A 14,886-nucleotide genomic window follows, 5' to 3' on the forward strand; every position below is an offset into this window, starting at 1 on the left:
TACGTCATCAGAAATGCCCAGCAAGGAGAGTATAGCTACAGAAGCAGTCACCGGTAAGGTGAAAGGAGAATACAAACAAAGTGACATTTGTAGTTTGAGGTTCTCATTTAAAGCCTTGCTCTCATTCCTGTCATTAAAATTTATTAACACATCAAGCTCAACTTCACGAGAAGATGGGGAAGCAGATTAACTGCTAGTGTATGGAAGAGAGTGGTCATGTTAATGGAACATGTAAACCATGGACTTGCTATCCCTGTAGCCATCAGCTGGCAGTGTGGGTGTATCTCCAAACCGTGGTATCACAGGCCAGCCCTATGTGGGTGAGCGAGTGTACATACTTCTCTCTGGTGTGTGTTTGCACAGAGCAGAATGTGGGAGGGATGACACCTGAGATCTGGGCCAGCAGTGCTTCACATACAAGGATGAGGCAGACAGCTGACTAAGAAGGTGGGGCTGCTGGTGCGGGTCTCCACTGACTGGTACACCTAGAGAGCAGGGGCGCCCCAGGGAGCTGTGCTAGCTCACACCTATTGCCCACACTTCTCTGTGCTGTATTGGAAAAGAAAGTCTCTGTACCTCTATGTTTACTGAGTAAACTGTTCAACGAATTAGTATGTGTGAGTGTGATCCTTGGTGACCGTGAACTCTAGCTTCTCTTCCGCTGGGTATCCCAAACCAAGTCTGAGCTCTGCCAGCCTCCAACACACTTATCGTCCACATACACCTGAAACGTACGGAGAAAAGCACCTCCCGATTCACTTGGCGGCCAGTGGTCTGCCTGGCCCTTGGTCCACCTGGCTGGGGTCTGGGGTCTGTGCAGAAGAAAAGCGGCCTGCTTTCTTACAGACTAAACTGGAGACTCCCCTAATCCCTTGAAGCCCAAGTGAGTAGAACACGGGCAGTTAGCTCTAACCCCAGCACAACTTGTAAGGAAAGTGGAGGTGGGGTGTGCGCATTCCGGATCGGATATCCCCCACTCGGAATCCCCACTAAACAGACGGGCAGTGTCTGGCCCTGCAGATGGGGGCCCCGACCAACCCCCTTGTCCGGGGCTCTGCCCACAGGAGACGCAGTTGTCCTTGGATCCCTTTCCTGTCCTTTTCTTTTTAAGTAATTTCTGCGCCGGACATGGGGCCTAAATTTACAACCCAGAGATCAAGGAGGTCGGTGAGCTGGGCTACCCGCTGAGCTGGGCAGGTGCCCCAGGTTCCTTCCTGTCTTAATGCCCTCCGCCCCCACCACAGACCCCTGATCTGTTCAGTACCCGAGTGTGGGTTTAAGGCTTATGCTTTTGCCTCGCTGAGAGAGCTTCCGGGGAAGAAACTCCAGCATTCGTTTTGAGGCGCGCACCCCCAGACTCTCGAAAAGCCAACGGGGCTGACAGAGAAGCCCGCCACAGAGCCCTCTGGGAGAGGTAGTTCTGGGGCGAGAGGCACCCTGGGAAATGGAGTTCTGCGCGCCCTCTTCCGCGGTCCGCGGTGAGGCTCTCAGCGCCCGCGCCCCAGCGGGAGGGGGCGGGGCGGGGGGGACCTCGGTGTCCCCGCGGCCCCGTGGGGACAGCGTTCGGGGCCAGTGCGGTGTGGGGCGGTCCGTTGGGATCGGAGATGCCGAGGGGCGGAGGACTCCGGGTCGCGGGCGGCGGACGCCGCGCGCCGCGGGTCTTGCCGCGTGGAGAGCGGCCGCGGGAGACGGCGAGTGCGGAGGACTGCTGAGGGGCCTGCGGGGGTCGGGGACTGGGTCAGTTTAGGAGCCGGGCCCCTAGGGCTGAGGGCTGGCGGGAGAGGGGACAGTGGAAGGGGTGTTCCGGGGAGTGCAGTTGCGGTGGGTGGTCGCGCGCCTGCAGGGCGGCGTTGTGGGGGTCTGCACTGGGGGGAGCGCCGGGGGCCCGCAGGCTGGCTGGTCTGCAGGTGCCGGGGTGTGGACGTCCGCGGTCTGGACTCGGGGTGCCTGCAGTGACCCGGGCAGCCGTGAGGCGAGGAAACTGGGTTCCTGGTGGGGTTGGTGCCGGCCAAGTGGACTGTGCTGCTTGGCGGGACCGCGAGGTTGAGTGTCCGCGGGTGACCGACTTGTGGATTGCTGGGGCCTGCTAGAGCGCTGCGAGTGGGGGGACATTCCCGGAGGAGGATCTTCTCCTTCAATCTGTTACTGAGCCTTAGCGGGGAATGGCTTGGAGGCCGCGGGGGGGGGGGGGGGGGGGGGGGGGGGGGGGGGCGGGGGGGGGGGGCGGCACCCGGGGGGCGGGGGGGGGGGGGGGGGGGGCGCGGGGTGTGGGCGGGAGGTGAGGATTAGGAGTGGGAGGGGGGGGGGGGGGTCTGGGAGTTGCTGTGTGTGTCGCCAGCCACAGGCTCGTGAGGGAGTGAGTGTGGGATGTCCGTTTACCTCAGTGACTGCGGAAGCGGAGAGCCCCAGGGCTCCCCGGGGAATCAGGATTAGGGTGGCTGGTGGGAGAGGAACTGGGGATGATTGAGTGGTTGGGGAGGCCCGGGTGTCCATCATCACAAGAGTCCTTGGGTGCCTGGCTGGCTCAGTGGGTAGAGCCGGGACTCCATCTTGGGGTCCTGAGTTCCAGTCCTGGGTCGCGTAGAGCTTGCCTTAGAAACCAAAGAGAATAGTGACTGTGGAACTGTGGGGCGAATGATTTGGTAGCTTGGGGGTGGAAGTCAGACATTGGTTGACATTTGGCTGTAACTGGGGGGCCCTGGGGTTGACTGGGGACAGAATAGGTTTGGGCGACTGGGGAGACATTTTGTGGGGAGACTCCCAACTGGTCATCAGGAAGCGTGGGGGTTAGTCAGTGTGAGGGTGAGTGAGGGAGTTGACGGTGTAAGTGACCCGGTTGTGGGAGTTAGTGATGGCCCAGCAGTGTCTGAGCGACCGGGACTTGCAGAGCTCGCCGGAGCGTGACTGGTGGTGTAGGTGATGAAGGGCTGTGGGGCTGGCTGGGAGGTCTTCGAGGCTCATGACTGCGTGGCCCTGGGGGTCAGTGATTGAAGACTGGGGATGCCGGCATACTGGATATTGGTTGAGAGCAGACTGGACAACCTGGTATAACCAGGTCTGTGCTTATAATTGTGGGTCTGAAAGTGGGTTTACTGTATAGCCTAAAAGGCAGTTTAAAAATGTAAGACTTCAGATCCCATCTTTGTAATATCAGCATGGTTTCCACCACCTATGAGAGACGTACCTTTGAAGTAGTGGCATTATTGATAATAATTGTTATCGATAAGAATTTTCCGATTTCTCTGTAATCACGTCACGTGATAATAAGAGCACTAACTAGCATTTACTCAATGTTTATGTGCCAGTCATAGTTCTGAGGTATTTACGTGTATTAACTCCTGTAGAATTCTCAAGAACATCATGAGCTTCAAATGAACAACTTGTATTTTGAGGAGAAGCTCTGCTGAATTACTCGTTTCATCAGCTGCTGAATTCAGTTTCCTCTTTTCTTTATGCCTTTACTTAAAAGCGAACGTGATGTTCTTATTTTCTGTGGGCTCTATATTACACACTCGCGCGGTCTCTCTTTCCCTTCCCCATTTCGAGAGAGAACGAGTGCTTGGTGGAATGCTGCTACTAAGGGGGTGGGGTTCCTTCTGCATACCCCCTATTGAGTCCTTGTGAGGTCTGTGTAGAGCCTATAGAAAACCCACTCTGAGCTTTAAATGCAGGTGAGTTTCCAACAAGAGAGGGGTATTTGCATCAACTAAAGAGAGTTTGTTACCCGACTCTACAGATTTTGGTTTCCGTGGACTAATTGGCTTGTCTGAGATAAAGAAATCTGTGGAGCAAGGGTCCTGGGTGAAGAGAATCCTGATCCGAGACCTTTAATTTGAGCATCAAGATAAGAATCCAGAAGATACGCAGAGCCTACAGTTCTCCCGAGAGCAGCAGAAAATGACCAAGTCCCAGGTGAGTAATTCATTTATTTCCTCGATTGTGGTTCCGTACAATTCGCCCATTTTAAGTGAACAATTGACTGTTTGTTGATGGTGGTTGTTTTTCAGTAAGTTTAGAGGCTTCTGCAACCATCTAATTGTTCAGCCACAATCTAAATTTAGCATATTTTCATCCTCCAGAGGCGCCTAGTGGCTCCGCCTTCAACTCAGGTCATGATCTAGGGCCCTGGGATCTAGTCCCACTTCCGGCTCCCTGCTCAGCGGGGAGTCTGCTTCTCCCTCTCCCTCTGCCTGCTCTTAGCCCTGCTTGTGCCTTCTCTCTCTCTCTTTCTGTGAAATAAATAAAATCTCAAAAAAATACGAAAAGGACATTTTCATCCTCCTAAAAGGAAACCCCATCTCCGTAGCAGGTAATCCCCAGGGCCCCCACCCCAGCTCCAGGCCCCAGCTCCTGGGTTTGCCCATTCTGCCCATCTCATATCCACAGGATCACATGCTATGGGGTCTTTTGTGACTGGCTTCTTTCATGTAGCCTGCTTTTAAGATGGGCCATGAATTAATACTTTATTGTCTTTTGTTGTGGAATAATATTCTGTTGTGTGACTGTAGCACGTTTTGTTTATCAGTTCCTCATTTGCTAGACCAAATGGCTGTTTGCTCTTTTGGCTGCTATGGATACTACTACTGCCAACATTGGTGTGTATGTTCTCTATTCTTAGGTACATACCTAGGAATCGAACTGCTAGTTCTTGTGGCAACTATATTTAACATTTTAAAGAACTGATAGACTTTTTTCTAAGTACTGTTTTTTTTTTTTTAAGATTTGTTTAGGGGTGCCTGGGTTGCTCAGTGGGTTAAGCCTCTGCCTTCGGCTCAGGTCATGATCTCAGGGTGCCAGGACTGAGCCCCGCATCGGACTCTGTGCTCAGTGGGGGGCCTGCTTCCCCTCTCTCTCTGCCTGCCTCTCTGCCTACTTGTGATCTGTCTCTCTATCTGTCAAGTAAATAAAATCTTTTTAAAATATGATCAAATAAATGTATCACTTGGGGATGACTTCATTTATAAATAGTAGCTCCAGGGGCGCCTGGGTGGCTCAGTGGGTTGAAGCCTCTGCCTTCAGCTCGGGTCATGATCTCAGGGTCCTGGGATCGAGCCCCGCATCGGGCTCTCTGCTCAGCAGGAAGCCTGCTTCCTCCTCTCTCTCTCTGTCTGCCTCTCTGTCTACTTGTGATTTCTGTCTGTCAAATAAATAAAAAAAAATCTTATAAATAGTAGCTCCAATAATAAGGCCACTGAAGGGGCACCTGTGTGGCTGTGAGTTAAGCGTCGGCCTTCGGCTTGGGTCATGATCCCAGGGTCCTGAGATCGACTCCCGGGTCGGGCTCCCTGCTCAGCTGGAAGCCTCCCACGGCTTGTTTTCCCTCTCTCACTGTGTCTCTGCCTCTGTCAAATAAATAAATAAAAATCTTTAAAAAAAAGAAAAAATAAGGCCTCTGAAGTTTCTCCTGCTAGGACACATAGAAGCAGACAGCCCTGGGCTGGCATGGCACTTGAGGGGTGCCATGAAAGACTACGGGGTCTTTCTGGGCTTCTGCTCTGCCATACTTTGCCAGTTGGCTTTCTGTGTCACACATGTTGCCTCACAGCTCAAGGTGGCTACTGCAGCTCCAAGTACAACATCTACTTTAAGAGCAGGGAGAGGGACGCCTGGGTGGTGCAGTTGGTTAAGTGTCCAGATCTTAGTTTCTACTCAGGTCATGATCTCAGCATCACAGATCAGGTCCCACATCAGGATTCGTGCTCAGCGCAGAATCTGCTTAAGACTCCCTCCCGCGGGGCGCCTGGGTGCCTCAGTGGTTTGAAGCCTCTGCCTTCAGCTCAGGTCATGATCTGGGGGTCCTGGGATTGAGCCCCGCATGGGGTTCTCTGCTCAGTGGGGAGCCTGCTTCCCTCTCTCTCTCTGCCTGCCTCTCTGCCTACTTGTGATCTCTGTCAAATAAATAAATAAAATCTTTAAAAAAAAAAAAAAAAGACTCCCTCCCTCTCCCCCCACCCCTCCTCCTGCTCCCTCTTGCCCTAAAATAAATAAATAATTTTTTTAAAAAATCGTAAAAAATAAAAGCAGAAAGAATAGTAGAGAGCAGAGGGTATTATCAGTGTGTCTCTCTCTTACCAGAAAAGCAGCAGCTTCCCCCAGGTGGCCTCGCACACTTCCTCAAGCCGTTGCCAGCACTTATCACGGGACTGACTCGAGATGTAAGAGAGGTGGAAGGGCAAAGGGAACGGTTACGATTTGTGACTGGGAGCGGGCACGTCTGCACCCCTCATACAGCTGAGGTTCGCAGACAGAAGGAGAGCAGCTATCCTGAAGGCTGCTAATGGCTCCTGCCCGGGGTCTTTGCATCATGGTTTCACCGTCGGAAACCCACTGGTTAAGCTTTACTAGGAGCATGCTCTTCCAGGGCCCGCCGTCATTCGAGGACGTGGCTATGGACTTCACGTGGGAGGAGTGGCGGCTGCTGGACTCCACGCAGAAGGCTCTGTACCGAAGTGTGATGCTGGAGAACTGGAGCAGCCTTGTGTCCCTGGGTAAGGACACATCCGGTGTGGACTCGGCCCCATCAGCTGGCTTTCCCTGTTTGTTGACTGAAAAATGGAACCTTTGAAGTATGTCATGACATAGGGCTTTAGTCTAAGAATTCAAAAATTCTTAGCCCTTTTTCGTCTCCAGAGTGTCTGTCCACGCACATCCCAAGTGAACAACGTCTCTCACAGCCTCTGGAGCTAAGCATTTACTTATTCTTCAGAAGCGGGAGCCCAGGAAATTGGGCCCAAGTCCTGTGTGATTTTTTCATACACAGGGTTTCAGCTCATCAGACCAGATGCGACCTTCAGGCCGGAGCAGGAGCAGCCACGGGTACATCCTGAGTCTGAGCTTTGCAGGCAAGGCCCCTGGGAGGCGGTGGAGTTAAATTCCAGCTGGAAGTGAACAGTGAAGACGGTGAGGGGTGGGCACCTGTGCAATATTGTTTAGAGAATTCTCGAGATCACCAACCCTTTGGAAGTGACCCAGAGCCATTGAGATGAGCTTCTCAGATACGCAGATATCGTTTCTATCGCTTATCATGTGAGGATAGGTCATCTGTCCTCCTTGGCTCTGATTTTAGAGTGAGCTATGCCTCTCTGGTCTGTCCTAAGGAGCTCAACCCCTCTTTCTCATGTTGGACTTTGTTTATTCATTTTCCTCTCCACACCAGAGACCTTATCCTGCTGATAGATCCCTTTTCTTTTCTCTTGGACACAGGATTCATTGTGATTTTTTTCCCCCTCTCACTGTTCTAATTCCCACATATTTTCTTTCCCCTTTCCTTGTAAATGCCTCAGATTACTGTTGTACTCCCACAGTCATTTCTTCTAGTCTCTCCTTCATTTCTTTCATGATCGTTTACTCCTTCTGGGCCTGTAACCAAAGAAATAACTTCAGTGTCCTCATTCCCTTCCTTCTAGTGCAACTTTTTATTGCCTTGTCTTAGGGTTGAGTGTGTGTGCAGATGAAACCCTTCGCCTGGAACAGATTATTCTGTCATGGCTCCTAACAACCTGTTTAGTCCATTTTTTTTCTTCTCCTTATCTGTTATCGGTTTTCTACCTCAGTTTCCATGAAAGCACTTTATTTAATTTTAATTCCCAAACATGTACCGGTGTGCATGACTATTTCTGTGGTTCTGGTTCATCTGGTTCACAGTTAAGAATTCACTAAATGTGTTTAATTGTTCTCTTTTCTAGAATACTGGAAAGTTGATGATTACAAAGCATGGCACCAACAAATTCAAGACAGGATTAAAAAATTGGAACAAGTTCGTGAAATGAATCCAGGTGGAAAAATATTTCAGTCTGGCATGAACCTTGCCCGTTTAAAGCAAAAATCCAATAAGCGTGTCTCAGCTGGAAAACATTTGAAATATTCACTAGATTTATTTACTCAGACTGGAAACAGTGGAAGAAAGAAAGCTGGTAAGGTCAGTGGATATGAGAAATCCTTTCTCCATACTGCACGTGAAAAAACTCCTGTTGGAGTAAAACACTATGAATGTAAGGAATGTGGAAAAGTCATCAGCAAGAAGTCACGGCTCATCATCCATCAGAGAACACACACAGGAGAGAAACTATTCAAATGCAGTGACTATGGCAAAGCCTTTTCCCAGAAGTCACACCTCGTTACACACCAGACAGTTCACACAGGAGAAAAACGTTATGGATGTGAGTGTGGGAAGGCCTTCGCTAGAAAGTCACACCTCATCACACACCAGAGAACTCACACGGGAGAGAAACCGTATGGATGCAGCGAGTGTAGCAAAGTGTTCTCTCAGACCTCACAGCTCATCACTCATCAGCGAAGTCACACGGGAGAGAAACCCTATGCCTGTAGTGAATGTGGGAAAGCCTTTAGTGGGAAATCACAACTTATCACTCACAAGAGAACCCATATAGACGAAAAGCCCAACAAATGCAGTGAGTGTGGGAAAGCCTTCAGAGAGAAGTCAGGTCTCAGTAAGCATCAGAGAATCCATTCAGGGGAGAAGCCCTACGGGTGCAGTGATTGCGGGAGAGCCTTCAATGGGAAGTCACTGCTGCTTCGACATCAGAAGACTCATTCAGGAGAAAAGCCCTACGGATGCAGCGAGTGCGGGAAAGCATTTATTTGGAAGTCACAGCTCCTCATACATCAGCGAACTCACACAGGAGAGAAGCCCTATGGATGCGGCGAGTGTGGGAAAGCCTTCTCCCAGAAGTCACACCTCCTCATACATCAGAGAACTCACACAGGACAGAAACCCTAGAAACAATGGACGTGGGGCGCCTGGGGGGCTCATTCGGTTAAGCGTCTGCCTTGGGCTCGGGTCATGATCCTGGAGTCCTGAGATGGAGTCCTGCATTGGGCTCCTTGCCCAGCGGGGAGCCTGCTTCTCCCTCTGCCTGCTGCTCCCCTGCTCGTGCTCGCTTGCACGCTCTCTCTCTCTCTCTCTGTCTCTCTCAATCTAACAAATAAAAATCTTTAAAAAAAAAAAAAGAAAGAAAGAAACAGAGTGGCCATGAGAAACTTTTAAGGAAATAATCGTACTCCTCTCTATATCCTAGAATGCAATTATAGAAATTCTCTGAAGGCTGTGAGTATAGGAAAATTATTGGCAGGAAATTCTACTCCCCCCCCCCCTTTTTAAGATTTTATCCATTTCCTGGCATGAGAGAGAGCACAAGCAGCGGGGAGGGGCAGAGGGAGAAGCAGGCTCCACACGGAGCAGGGAGCCCAATGCAGGACTGGATCCCAGGACTCTGGGATCATGACCTGAGCCAAAGTCAGACGCTTCACTGACTGAACCACCCCCCCCACCAGGCGCCCGAAGTTCTACTTCCTTAAACATCACAAAGCCCAAACAGGAGAGTGAGCCTGTGTGTGCAGTGAACGCAGCAAAAACTGGCGAGAAAAGTGCTCAGCAAATAGTCTAGTCTCATTGTAAATCAAGTTACTCATATTGAGGACAAAAAAATGATTTAAAAGAAGATAGAAAAATGTCCATAGAAACGTTTAAAATAATCAATTTCCAACTCTGATATTGGATCTCTTAAGGAAAAGATTATTCAATTTTAAATAATAAGCATATGAAACTTTAAAGATACGTATCTGTGTGTATATGTATGTTGGCAATGATGACGGTCAAGTAAAAAGCCTGCTGCTTCAGAGGGATACAGGACTTACGTTCCTGAGTATGGCTACATGTTATACATTTATATATTCTCATAGCACGTGTGAAAATAATCTGTGAGCATGGTGTATGTCATGTTTATGCCACAGCGTCTGTGAACAGTGCTGCACAGTGGTATTGTTTGTACCATGACCGTAGAAGATACGCTGGGCCAAATGATGTATTTCTTATTTAACAAGTAGTATAAGTTATATTGCCAGATACTTTTCGGCACATGTAAGTGAGTTTGAGAACTCTTACCGTGCTCTGTCTTCAATAATAGAAGCCGGAATTTTTCAGTAAAAGCTCCTGCCTCCTCTGAGTGCCCAGTTTATACACAGAACTGCTGTTCATGTTAGACGCATGAAGGCAAGAAGACACATGAGCGTGCGACAGAGTGAGCAACAGAGAAGCTCTGAATAGCACTGCTCTTCATCTGTATGTGTGGGAAATAAGGTTCGTAAAAATTAAAGACCCACAGAGCATCTCCTCCTGTTATTTTTCAGTGGAATTTCTATACAGATTAGTTGTAGATAGGTCAAATGTAATAGAGCTAAGAACCTGTATTTTAGGTTAATAAGCTAAGACATCATGTAATACTGTTCTCTTTGTCAATCTTTTAATGTTTTCCTAAAGTAACTTGCAAATAATTAGAAGAAACTCTATTAGAAAAAAACAACAACAACAACTGTGTAGTTCTATAGGGTTACATGCAGAGACTTTTGCTAGGGGAATTAGGATTTTTGATAATTTTGATTCAGACATTTTATACAGATGAGACTTTAGAAGTCTGTCGCATCCGGCGCGACAAATCGACCAGGAACGTGAGGGTAAGAGGATGGTGAAAAGAAATTAAGAGACAAAGAGATGGGGGCAGGAGGAGCACCAAGGAGGATGTCCAATAGTGCCAATTTTATTCAAGGCAGCAAGGCATTATATAGCTAACAGAAACAATCATAAGAAAGTATCTATTTTTAGCTGATTACTAAAGAGTTTGTAACATGCACAGAAAATCCTTCAAGCTTTCCCATTATCTATTTCCCAAGCACCAATAGCAGACCCTCTAGCGCCAGATGTACTGACTTCAAGGCCACTCAAGACATAGTTTATGTAAGCACAGCACAGTCTTACAGTGGTGTAGTCTATAGCCTGTGCAAGGACAGCAAGGACCAGCCAAGAATTTCTGACCCCGGCCAAATCGTCTCTGACTAGCAAATGTGTGGGAAGTCACGTAGGCGAGCGCGCAACACATAGCACAGACCCTTTCTCAGTGCTACTCGACTTTATCGACCTAAGCCTTTTGTTCGGCTATTCAGCCTTTAAAGGATGCACAAGTCAGGGTCTGGTTTGGTTCTCGTCTGAAGCCTTACTATGGCCTCCCACAGAAGTCAAGGTACCTGGGATGCCTGGGTGGCTCAGTTTGTTAAGCAGCTGCTTTCGGCTCAGGTCGTGATCCCAGGGTCCTGGGATCGAGTCCCACATCTGGCTCCTGACTCAGCAGAGAGCCTGCTTCTCCCTCCCACTCTGCCTGCTGCTCTCCCTGCTTGTACTCTCCCTCTCTGTTAAATGAATAAATAAAACCTTAAAAACAATTCTTTTTTTTTTTTTAAGATTTTTTATTTATTTATTTATTTGTCAGAGAGAGAGAGAGGGAGAGAGAGCGAGCACAGGCAGACAGAATGGCAGGCAGAGGGAGAAGCAGGCTCCCTGACGAGAAAGGAGCCCGATGTGGGACTCGATCCCAGGACGCTGGGATCATGACCTGAGCTGAAGGCAGCTGCTTAACCAACTGAGCCACCCAGGCGTCCCGTTAAAAACAATTCTTAAAAAAAAAAAAGAAGTTGAGTTACCTTGTTTGTAAAAAAAAAATCTCTATTTAATGTACAAGAAATCTTGCAGTGCACAAGGTATTATCTTGCTTTTAAATAGGCCAACCTTAAGTTTAATTTGTAAATAATGTATCTTGAAAATGCCAAAAGCCTTTCTTGAATGTTGATGAAATTCAGAGGTTTGCATCACAACCTAAGTGTATGATTTACATTCATGTTTTTATTCCATTTGCCCAGTTCTGCAATTTGAGCTATAGCAGGATTATTCTAAAATCGGCTTGGGATGTAATCATATTTATATTAAAAATCACCTTAAAGTTTATATTTATAATAGGGACGCCTGGGTGGTTCAGTTGGATCAAGTCCAGCATCGGGCTCCTTGCTCTCCGGGAAGCCTGCTTCTCTCTCTCTCCCTCTGCCTGCCACTCTGCCTGCTTGTACTCTCTCTCTCTCTCTGTGTCAAATAAAATATTTTTAAAATCTATATTTATAATAGATTTTATCTATTTTATATATGATAAGTTATATATTAAAATAGACTCTAAAATTTAAAACTTAACAATTGTATTAACTGGTGCTATTAAATGTAATTATTGAAATTGAAGGTAATATTATTATATCCAAGCTGATTTTACCAGTTTTGTTCCAGAGGGATTGTCCACGGGGATTTAATCATCACTGATGCCTTCTCCTTGTTCTTCTTCATCTTAGGTCGAGTTACAGAGGTAGATGGGAACATCTGTGAAGTAGAAGGCTATGACCTCCTGAGGGAGAAAAATGTCCTCCGATCCAAACGTTCCAGAGAAGCAGAGTGGCTTTCCGGAGACACACTATCCGCCCGTGAGGGGAGCACCAGCCCAGGGTGCTCGGGGGAGCATGACTCCCTGGTCAGCCTGGGATGCAGGTGTGTGTGCACGTGGGCAGACAGGCACACACACCCTGTCCTGCTGATACAGTGTGCACCGTGGCAGGTTACTGCTAGAGCAGACATGCTTTGCACTTACTTCCAGAGTAAGAGCCAAAGTCACTTTGTTCCTAATTAAATTGCTTTCTCTCTGCCGTGAACATGTTGTACAAAATGCTGTTTGTGTTAGAATCTTTATTTTTCATGTTTCCCGCCCTGTTGGGTGTTCTCAGATGCGCCATAGTGGAGCCCTACCGTGTGTGAGTGGCAGCCTGACCAGCCTTGCCTGCCGGTGGCCTCTCCCACTTGGCATCTGGCTGAGAGAGTCTCTTGGCCTGTCCCAGCCCTGAGCCCCTCAGGGCCAGCATGTAAGTAGGACAGTTGTTTTTCCTGGAGGGGAGGGTTGGGGCCAGAAATCAGGAGGCAATCAGGGGGTCCTTCAGGGAATGGCTGGGGCTCCTTGGTCACCTGCACACCGGCACACCGGCCCTCCCTCTGCGTTAGGTCCCTCAGGCCACCAGCCCAGGCCGTCCCACCCTCCCCAGGTAGGCTCCCTGTGGCTCTGTGGTTTTCAGACAGGCCTTTCCTCCTCTCCGAGGTTTCTAGCTCCGGGCTTAAAGACAGACACCACAGTCATTCCAGCAGATGGGCTGAGCAGGGACCCTACTGGATCCCAGGACCCCAGGACCGTGCCAGAGCCGAAGGTTGGGGCTTAATCGACTGAGCCACCCAGGCGCACCAGCAAAACAAATTTTAAATCTGGTTTACAGAAAACGCTTTTTACCCCTCGTAACCGCTCAGCTAGCGCCTCCTGGGACCCATCCCGAGCCGGTCCGTCACTTAGACACCGGAGTTTGCTCCGTAACAGCCCAGGGCGTTTCCCTGCGGCCCCCCCCCCCATTGTTGGCCAAGTCCCCGCCTGCGCGTTGCTGGGAGACCGCACCCCGCCTAGTAACGGCGGCTCCCCGTCGCCCCCGGCCGCTACGCGAGGAGGTCTCAGCGGTCGCGTGCGGGCTCCTTCCCCCGGTTGGCGGCGGAGCGGCTCCCGCAAACCCGCGTCCGGGGCGCAGAGGGCGGAGCGCGCCCAGGGGGTGCTGGGTGCGGCGGGCGCAGCGAGTGCGCGGAGCTGCAGGGAGATCCCGGCCTCCGGCGAGCTTCGCTGGGGGCTTCCGCAGTCCGGACCCGAGTGGGGTCTGGGGCGCGGCCGGGCTGCGTGTGCGAGTCGTGAGCCAGCGGGGGCGGGTAGGGCGGACCAGGACCCGCTCTTCCCGCTCCCGGCGTTCAGGATTGTACCCTGCACCCGAGTCCCGCGCAGGTCCCTGGCCCAGGGCGCGCGAGGCCCTCCGGCCCTGCACGGGGTCCCCGCCCTCCTGGGCTCCCTAGGGCTGTCTGGCCCCAGGTGGGTTTCCCGGAGTCGCGAGTTCCTGGTGGAACCCGCGCCGGTTCCAGCTGGGGCAGTTGGTCATTTGTGTGCTTGCCTTTGTTTTCCGTGTGATTTTGTGGGGTTTGCCCCATTTTTCTCCCTCAGATTGTAACATACACGTATGCCTCTTGAGTTTAAAATATGTAAGATCTAATATATATTTTTATTTTATTTTTACTCTCGCCTATAATTTACAAACTATAGTCTCTCCATGGCAGCAAATTGAGCAGATTATTTCTAGAGGGCATGGGACACAATCGTACATTAAGTATAGTAGTTGTTGGATGTACTTATTTCTAAAATTTTCTGTAAGGGCCTGCTTAGCCAGAGGGAGCCATGTTGTTCTTTATTGACCCTGCCCCTCCCAGATAAGCAGTAAACTTAGATGGACCCTGCCCCTCCCAGAGGAACTTACTTAAAAGCAAGTCCCGGAAGCCAGTCCCAGGTAGGAAAGCCCAGATACAAGGGCGGGTCAGGCCAGGTGGAGATATCCATTCAGTGGGGCGGGCATACTGTCTCCCTAGCTACCAAGGAGAGTGGGCCCCGCCTTATGCCAATGCTGACCAATGGGATAGGCCAGTTCAAATATCTACTAGGGTAAATTGAAATTCAACTGGCCGCCCATTTGTGACCTAGCATGACTGTGCAGTTTTCTCTATGTGCTGCAATCTCATTGGCCACCTGTGTGTGGCCAGGCTCAACCACATGGCCTTTGCTCTATAAAAGTTAGTCTGTGAGGCTGGGAGGGGTCTCCTCTTTGTAAGAGAGGGCCCGACCAGTCGGTTTGATTCTTGATGCTTGGCGCGAAATAAAGCTTTGCTTGACCTTCGCTTTGTATCAGTCTCGCTCCTTTGATCACGGACCCATTATTGGGGGACCTATCATTGGGGGCACGTCCAAAATCAAATGACGAAAACTGAGCCAGCATAAGAATTTCTGGGAAAAACCTCTGGAGGTAAGATCTCTGGATCCTGTCTGTCTGGTTGTGGAGCTCCAGGGTATAGCCCAGCGGGGAGAAGCTGGACGCAGCCATGCTCCCCAGGGGTGGAGCGGATGTGGGGATGCCCCATCCCTCCACTGGTAGATC

At 50.0% G+C, this 14,886-nt stretch overlaps 1 protein-coding gene; it reads left to right on the forward strand.

Moving 5' to 3' along the window:
• Positions 1-14,886, forward strand: part of LOC111139764 (zinc finger protein 84) — a 128,048-nt gene that overhangs the window by 22,013 nt on the left and 91,149 nt on the right.

Source organism: Enhydra lutris, unplaced genomic scaffold (genome assembly GCF_002288905.1).
Source record: "Enhydra lutris kenyoni isolate GAN:26980312 unplaced genomic scaffold, ASM228890v2 scaffoldscaffold117, whole genome shotgun sequence".
Taxonomy (NCBI): domain Eukaryota; kingdom Metazoa; phylum Chordata; class Mammalia; order Carnivora; family Mustelidae; genus Enhydra; species Enhydra lutris.